This window comes from Sinocyclocheilus rhinocerous, unplaced genomic scaffold (genome assembly GCF_001515625.1).
Source record: "Sinocyclocheilus rhinocerous isolate Xijiao unplaced genomic scaffold, SAMN03320098_v1.1 scaffold160, whole genome shotgun sequence".
NCBI lineage: Eukaryota > Metazoa > Chordata > Actinopteri > Cypriniformes > Cyprinidae > Sinocyclocheilus > Sinocyclocheilus rhinocerous.
The window spans coordinates 482,238-489,826 of record NW_015624563.1 but is presented as its reverse complement, the minus strand read 5'-3'; positions in this window follow the sequence as shown (position 1 = coordinate 489,826).

The following is a 7,589-nucleotide window of genomic DNA, read 5'->3' as shown; positions in this document are numbered from 1 at the left end:
TCGAGGCAGAATGGATCGTTCACGAAACGGACGTAACTTCATGACACAAACTATCACTACATTTTACGTTAGTCCTAAAAATAATACCTTTTTTAAACACGTTTTGAGATGATTGTAGCAGTATTGGAGATTCAGCATAAAAATCTTGTTCACTACACTATCTCTGAATTTTTGAGTGTCGCGGTCAAAAGCGGTCTGAATGATTTGTGATTTGGACTCCGTAAGGCCGGGCATACGCACAAACACACGCGCACAAACACACGCGCACAAACACAAACGCGCACACACACACCTACCCAAACACACACACATACCCAAACACAAATCGGATCCAATTTAACTAGTTATTCACGTATTTTCATTCTCAACTGTTTACGTTCACTTAAAACAAAACCGACGAGGGTTTATGTGAATAATCACCAAGCATTTTTGTGTGTATTTGACCATTTAGGCGCACCTTAAGCTAAACGCTCACTTTACTCGTCCGTCTCCGAGCGCACGCACAGAAATAAATGCTTTTAAAACATGAATAAATCTAATAAGCTTTAATAAATCAAGTATGTCCCATTTTGTGAAAGTCACGTTACATGATTTTACTGATTCACACGTCAAATTGGGCTTTTATGGAGGAGTGAAAGCGCACTGCTGGAAAAGGGGTGGAATGGGGCGCAATAATCGTTTTATCTCGATTACTGTATTTTCATAATCGTTGGAGGCCAAAATCGAAATTGAAACTGTATTTCGATTAATTGCACCTCTACTAAAACTTACAAATATTAACAAAAACTATAAAAGTATATCAGTGATAAAAAAACTCATTCTGTATGATTTATAAGCTTCTGTACCCATGGGGACCTCAATTTAGGCCCCCATGAGTTGGTGTGTATTCAGGTTTAAGTCCCCACCAGTGTAGAAGCACACACACACACACGGTGCGAGTTCGGACACGAACATGAGAACCGACTCAATCGAGCAATATTTGATATGCAGTTCTGTGAGGTGTGCAAGCATCTCTATCACACGTCTATAAAAAATAATACATTTTAAACACGTACCTATATAACACACAAGACTTATTGTAGATTCGGCATAAAAAGGGAGTTTAGTTCTAGTTCTTACTTTCAATTTTGAACTGTCGCTGACAAACATTGACAAAAAACGGTCTGAATGATTCATTAGCGAACGAGACTCGGTGAGTTGAGCTTGAGAACCGAGTCAGTGATCCAGTCGCAGTTGTAAGATTATGAGAGGATAATAACTTAACTATCAGTCTCTTTCTCACATAAAGCTATGTAGGCTTAGTTTTATTTAACTATAAAACATATCTGCACTAAAATACAAACTTTAAGGAGCATGTATATTAAGTAGGCTACTTTATCATGTTTGGCAGTCGCCTGACGTGGCTTTATTAGGCGTGAGGGAGGAGAACGGGACGCTCGCCGGAACTCTGTGATTGTTTATCGGCCGTCAGCAGCACCCGTATGTCAGGCACATCCTACACTGATTTAAATGTCGTCAAACTGTTACTCCGGTGCTATCTTCATCTGGCCCTTATTTGTCCTGTAAGCTGAAGGGTCACTCCTCCTTGCCCACCTGACAGGAGTCTAGTGTCACTGGATGGGTGGGTCTCTTTTCTGCTTGGGAACATTGCTTTATTCTTTCTGTCTCGATGCATTCATCTGTTCTATAGGCATCTCTCTCACCATCTTTTCCTCATTTGAATACAGGTAAACCCCTACAGTTTTGCATTCCAGTCATAGTTCTGAATGTATGTTTGCCACCTTTCACTTGGAAAATGGTGAGTAGATTTAAACGTGTCATTTGTCAGAGTATTTTAAGCGTGCACCTTAAGGCTGTAACCTGGCGTCAAATTCACATGCTGTCTGAATGCTTTCATTACCAGTTAACTGTTTTATTAGGGCTTGTGTGTTTCAGATGTCTTCATGTGTTAGTTTGCTTAGCCTACTGTGCATTTTTGTACAATTTGCTTGGAGAGTTTGCTTAAAACGAACTATGCATTTGCCTGTGTTAAGTGATCAATTTTTACATTAAATTAGTATTTCAAGAGAATTAGATCGTATTTCATATGGGTTTTTTTCTAAAGAATTTGTTCATATTTCATCTTCTCACAGAGAAAATTCTTTTTTTTTTAAACTGTGTCACTAGGTAAACTGTGCCGCCCATTTAAAACATATTTTAGGGTCCATCACATCCAACTGTGTGTGAATGAGACATATATACAGGTGCATCTCAATAAATTAGAATGTCGTGGAAAAGTTCATTTATTTCAGTAATTCAACTCAAATTGTGACACTCGTGTGTCATCACCAAAATCATCACAATTAAAAGAACCAAAGACTTAAACTACTTCAGTCTGTGTGCATTGAGTTTATTTAATACACGAGTTTCACAATTTGAGTTGAATTACTGAAATAAATGAACTTTTCCACGACATTCTAATTTATTGAGATGCACCTGTATGAGAAAAGTGACACATTTTTATGCTAAAACTGTTGAAGTAAAATTTTTAAAAGAAAAAAAAATACATCTAAAATTGTATGTTGTATAAACCTTTGGCTAGAGATATACTGTATACACATACATACAGTACACACTTTTAAGATCAGAAAGATTTTTTTTTTCAAAATAAATATTTTTATAAAATAAATATTTGAAATTTAAATATTTATAAAAAAAAATATTTCAAAAAAATATTTATTGTATTTATTAATATTTTAATATTTATATATATTATAACTTTTATAATGTTTATTTAAATATTTTAATGTTTTATTTATTTACATTTTATTTAAATATTTTAATGTTTATTTCAAATAAATATTTTTGTTCAGCAAAGATGCATTAAATTGATCACAAGTGACAGTAAAGACATTTATAATGTTACAAAAGATTTTATTTAAATTATTTTGCATAACAGGAATTAACTTTAAAATATATTCAAATAAAACAGTTATTTTAAACTGTAATAATAATTCACAATATTTCTGTTTTTATTGTATGTTTGATCAGGCGTCTTTTAAAAAAAAAAAATTAAAAAATCTTAAATAAGTAACTGTAAATCATTTATGTCTATTAATTCAGTTTATGCATTAACCCTAAACTGGGTCACTGCATCACTGTTTTAATGAAGTCATATTTCTATGCACTTGCAGTGTTGTTGCTTGCTTCTATTTACATTTGAAAACAGAGATCCTGAAAAACAATAGTTGCCTAGAGCTCAGCTTGGTAGAAGTGGCACATCTTACCCCACTCTCCACAACCTATTTGCCTCTGCGTGATTTGCTCTGAGTCTCTGTTCTTCAAACAGCATTCGTTTATGTAGTGTTCATGTGTTTTCTTGTTGCACTTCAGAGCTTCAGCATGTCTGTTCCTGCCAGTGATGATGGTGGCATGTCTCGCCGTCTGATTGCATGTGACGATATAATATGTAAATATGGTAGATGTGTTCTGGTGAACGGGGAGCCCACCTGTGAGTGTAAGCTGGGCTACATTGGAGACACCTGTAACGAAACAATCAATGACGCTCTGTCTGTACCGCTCACCCTCGGCGTCCTGGCTTTCATCATTGGCTTTATCATCCTGCTCTTTGGGCTGGCATTTTTCCGGCAAAGACAACAGGCAAAGAAGAGGTGTGACTTTGGATTACTTTTATTATTATTATTATTATTATTATTACTTAATTTATTTTTAAATCGATTTATTCATTAAAAATGCAGTTCATGCATACAATGGCATGAATGTGCCTGATGTTTTTAATTTCTTCGAGAATAAATAAATTTAAAAAAAAACATAAAACAAAAATATAGAGGAGTATATCACCTCTAGACCCTCATGACGTGATAATTTTAACTTTTTATGACAAGGCATGGTTGGTTCAGGTTGTAAAATGTCATGTGGTGCAACTCCTAAAAAACCTGATGAATGAATAATTTATTAAATTTGTAAATACTACTTTTTACATTGAAAAATATATTTTATAACATTTTTAACTTACTGATTAAAGAAATAGTTCACACAAAAATGAAAATGTCCTCATCCTCAGGCCATCCAAGATGCAGATGAGTTTGTTTCTTCATCAGATTTGGAGAAATGTAGCATTACATCACTTGCTCACCAGTGGATGCTCTGCAGTGAATGGGTGCCGTCAGAATGAGAGTCCAAACAGCTGATAAAAACATCACAATAATCCACACCACTCCAGTCCATTAATTAATGTCTTATGAAGCGAAAAGCTGCATGTTTGCAAGAAACAAATCCATCATTAAGGTGTTTTAACTTTAAACTGTCACTTCTGGCCAAAATATGAGTCCATAATCCATAATAACGCTTCCTCCAGTGAAAAAGTCCATCTAGTCTAGTCAGAAATCTGCACAGATCAAAGCAAAATGGTCCAAAAGAGTTACAAACAAATATGTTGAGTTTCACAATTTGAGTTGAATTACTGAAATAATTTAACTTTTCCACGACATTCTAATTTATTGAGATGCACCTGTAGATTATTTTGGTCAAAACCGACAGTTCAAAGTTAAAACGACTTGATGGATTTGTTTCTTATAAACAAGCAGCTTTTGGCTTCACAAGAGGTTAACTGATGGACTGGAGTGGTGTGGATTATTGTGATGTTTTTATCAGCTGTTTGGACTCTCATTCTGACGGCACCCATTCACTGCAGAGCATCCATTGGTGAGCAAGTGATGCAATGCTACATTTCTCCAAATCTGATGAAGAAACAAACTCATCTACATCTTGGATGGCCTGAGGGTGAGCACATTTTCAGCAAATTTTCATTTTTGGGTGAACCTATTCCTTTAAGGTGTGTACGCGTACCCATGTATTCAACGTGTAAGAAGAAAAATGTATTAATTTTTACTTTATGGTTACACCAAGACAGATTTACATACATATTTGTTATACTCAGTTTTTAAAAGATTTATCATGCACACTTTTGTATATCATTGACACTTTTGTGTTTTTATGGAAATGCAAAAGTGTCTAAATTTGCAAATGAAATAAAATGTGCAGATAACTTGATTTCAGTGTTGCAATGATTTGCAGGGACGGAAAAAGTCTGTAAACCATTTGTATCACTTTGTTAACAGAAAAAAGGCAGCTGAAGAAGCCATGTTAAGAAATGGCTAAACATCTTTAACATGTTTTAATGCAGCATGCCATAAAATAGGTTTGTCATTCTATCATCACAATGACTCAAATGAACTCTATTATGGTCTCAATAAGATACAGTAACTCACTCTGTTTCTCTCTCTCTCTTTGTTTCCCTCTTCAAACAGTACCATCAACATATGAACCACTTCCACTCCAATTAAAAAAAAACTTTCCACCATGACACTTGAATGTGCATGAATATATATTCATCTTATGTAATTGGTGTATTGAAGTAGCTCTAACTGAATTCAACATTTAACTGAAAACTATTGTGAAATGCATGAAGTCCGCAACACATTTGAATCTGGAATCCAGAGCATGATTTGGGTTTGGCGTACCTGCAGGGGAGATGCGTGTAAATCATGTCAAACATGCAATGACTAGTTGCTGAAACATGCCAGGTATTTCAATGCTGTTTTTCTGGTGTTATATTTAGCTTAGTCAGTCCTGACTGGTGAGTCTGAAAAACTGAAAGCTGACTAGTTTCATGGACTGGTAAGCCACAGACGAGTATCTATTTCAAGCGTTTATGGCAAACACTCACGCCATTTTTATGGGTCTTGGTTGGATTTAGTTTTTATTTTTGGAGTTTCACAACAACTCTGCATTCAACACTTTTTTAAGTAGAGACCTAACACCGTGTCTACATCGGACGCGTCAGTTGTCATGTCGCGCGGCAACAGCTAAAGTCTGTCTACACTGGATGTGACAAAGCGACCGTTGAAAATCATTTGAAATTTGTGTCAGCACGTCATAAATAGAACGCGGCAGCAGTTTACTGTCGGGGATTTGTCGCGCCACGCCGCATCCAGTGTAGACAGCATCACTGATTATAATGAGTTCTATAGTATTTTGTCGCGCCACGCCGCATCCAGTGTAGACAGCATCACTGATTATAATGAGTTCTATAGTATTTTGTCGCGCCACGCCGCATCCAGTGTAGACAGCATCACTGATTATAATGAGTTCTATAGTATTTTGTCGCGCCACGCCGCATCCAGTGTAGACAGCATCACTGATTATAATGAGTTCTATAGTATTTTGTCGCGCCACGCCGCATCCAGTGTAGACAGCATCACTGATTATAATGAGTTCTATAGTATTTTGTCGCGCCACGCCGCATCCAGTGTAGACAGCATCACTGATTATAATGAGTTCTATAGTATTTTGTCGCGCCACGCCGCATCCAGTGTAGACAGCATCACTGATTATAATGAGTTCTATAGTATTTTGTCGCGCCACGCCGCATCCAGTGTAGACAGCATCACTGATTATAATGAGTTCTATAGTATTTTGTCGCGCCACGCCGCATCCAGTGTAGACAGCATCACTGATTATAATGAGTTCTATAGTATTTTGTCGCGCCACGCCGCATCCAGTGTAGACAGCATCACTGATTATAATGAGTTCTATAGTATTTTGTCGCGCCACGCCGCATCCAGTGTAGACAGCATCACTGATTATAATGAGTTCTATAGTATTTTGTCGCGCCACGCCGCATCCAGTGTAGACAGCATCACTGATTATAATGAGTTCTATAGTATTTTGTCGCGCCACGCCGCATCCAGTGTAGACAGCATCACTGATTATAATGAGTTCTATAGTATTTTGTCGCGCCACGCCGCATCCAGTGTAGACAGCATCACTGATTATAATGAGTTCTATAGTATTTTGTCGCGCCACGCCGCATCCAGTGTAGACAGCATCACTGATTATAATGAGTTCTATAGTATTTTGTCGCGCCACGCCGCATCCAGTGTAGACAGCATCACTGATTATAATGAGTTCTATAGTATTTTGTCGCGCCACGCCGCATCCAGTGTAGACAGCATCACTGATTATAATGAGTTCTATAGTATTTTGTCGCGCCACGCCGCATCCAGTGTAGACAGCATCACTGATTATAATGAGTTCTATAGTATTTTGTCGCGCCACGCCGCATCCAGTGTAGACAGCATCACTGATTATAATGAGTTCTATAGTATTTTGTCGCGCCACGCCGCATCCAGTGTAGACAGCATCACTGATTATAATGAGTTCTATAGTATTTTGTCGCGCCACGCCGCATCCAGTGTAGACAGCATCACTGATTATAATGAGTTCTATAGTATTTTGTCGCGCCACGCCGCATCCAGTGTAGACAGCATCACTGATTATAATGAGTTCTATAGTATTTTGTCGCGCCACGCCGCATCCAGTGTAGACAGCATCACTGATTATAATGAGTTCTATAGTATTTTGTCGCGCCACGCCGCATTAATTTGTTTTCGGATTTGTCTCTGACTTGTCTGACTTGTTATTTTGTTTTCGAATGTGTCATTGTGTTTTCTGACTTGTTATAATGTTTTTGTTGTGCTTGTTGTGCTTTCTGAATTGTTATTTTGTTTTTTAGACTTGCATTTGCG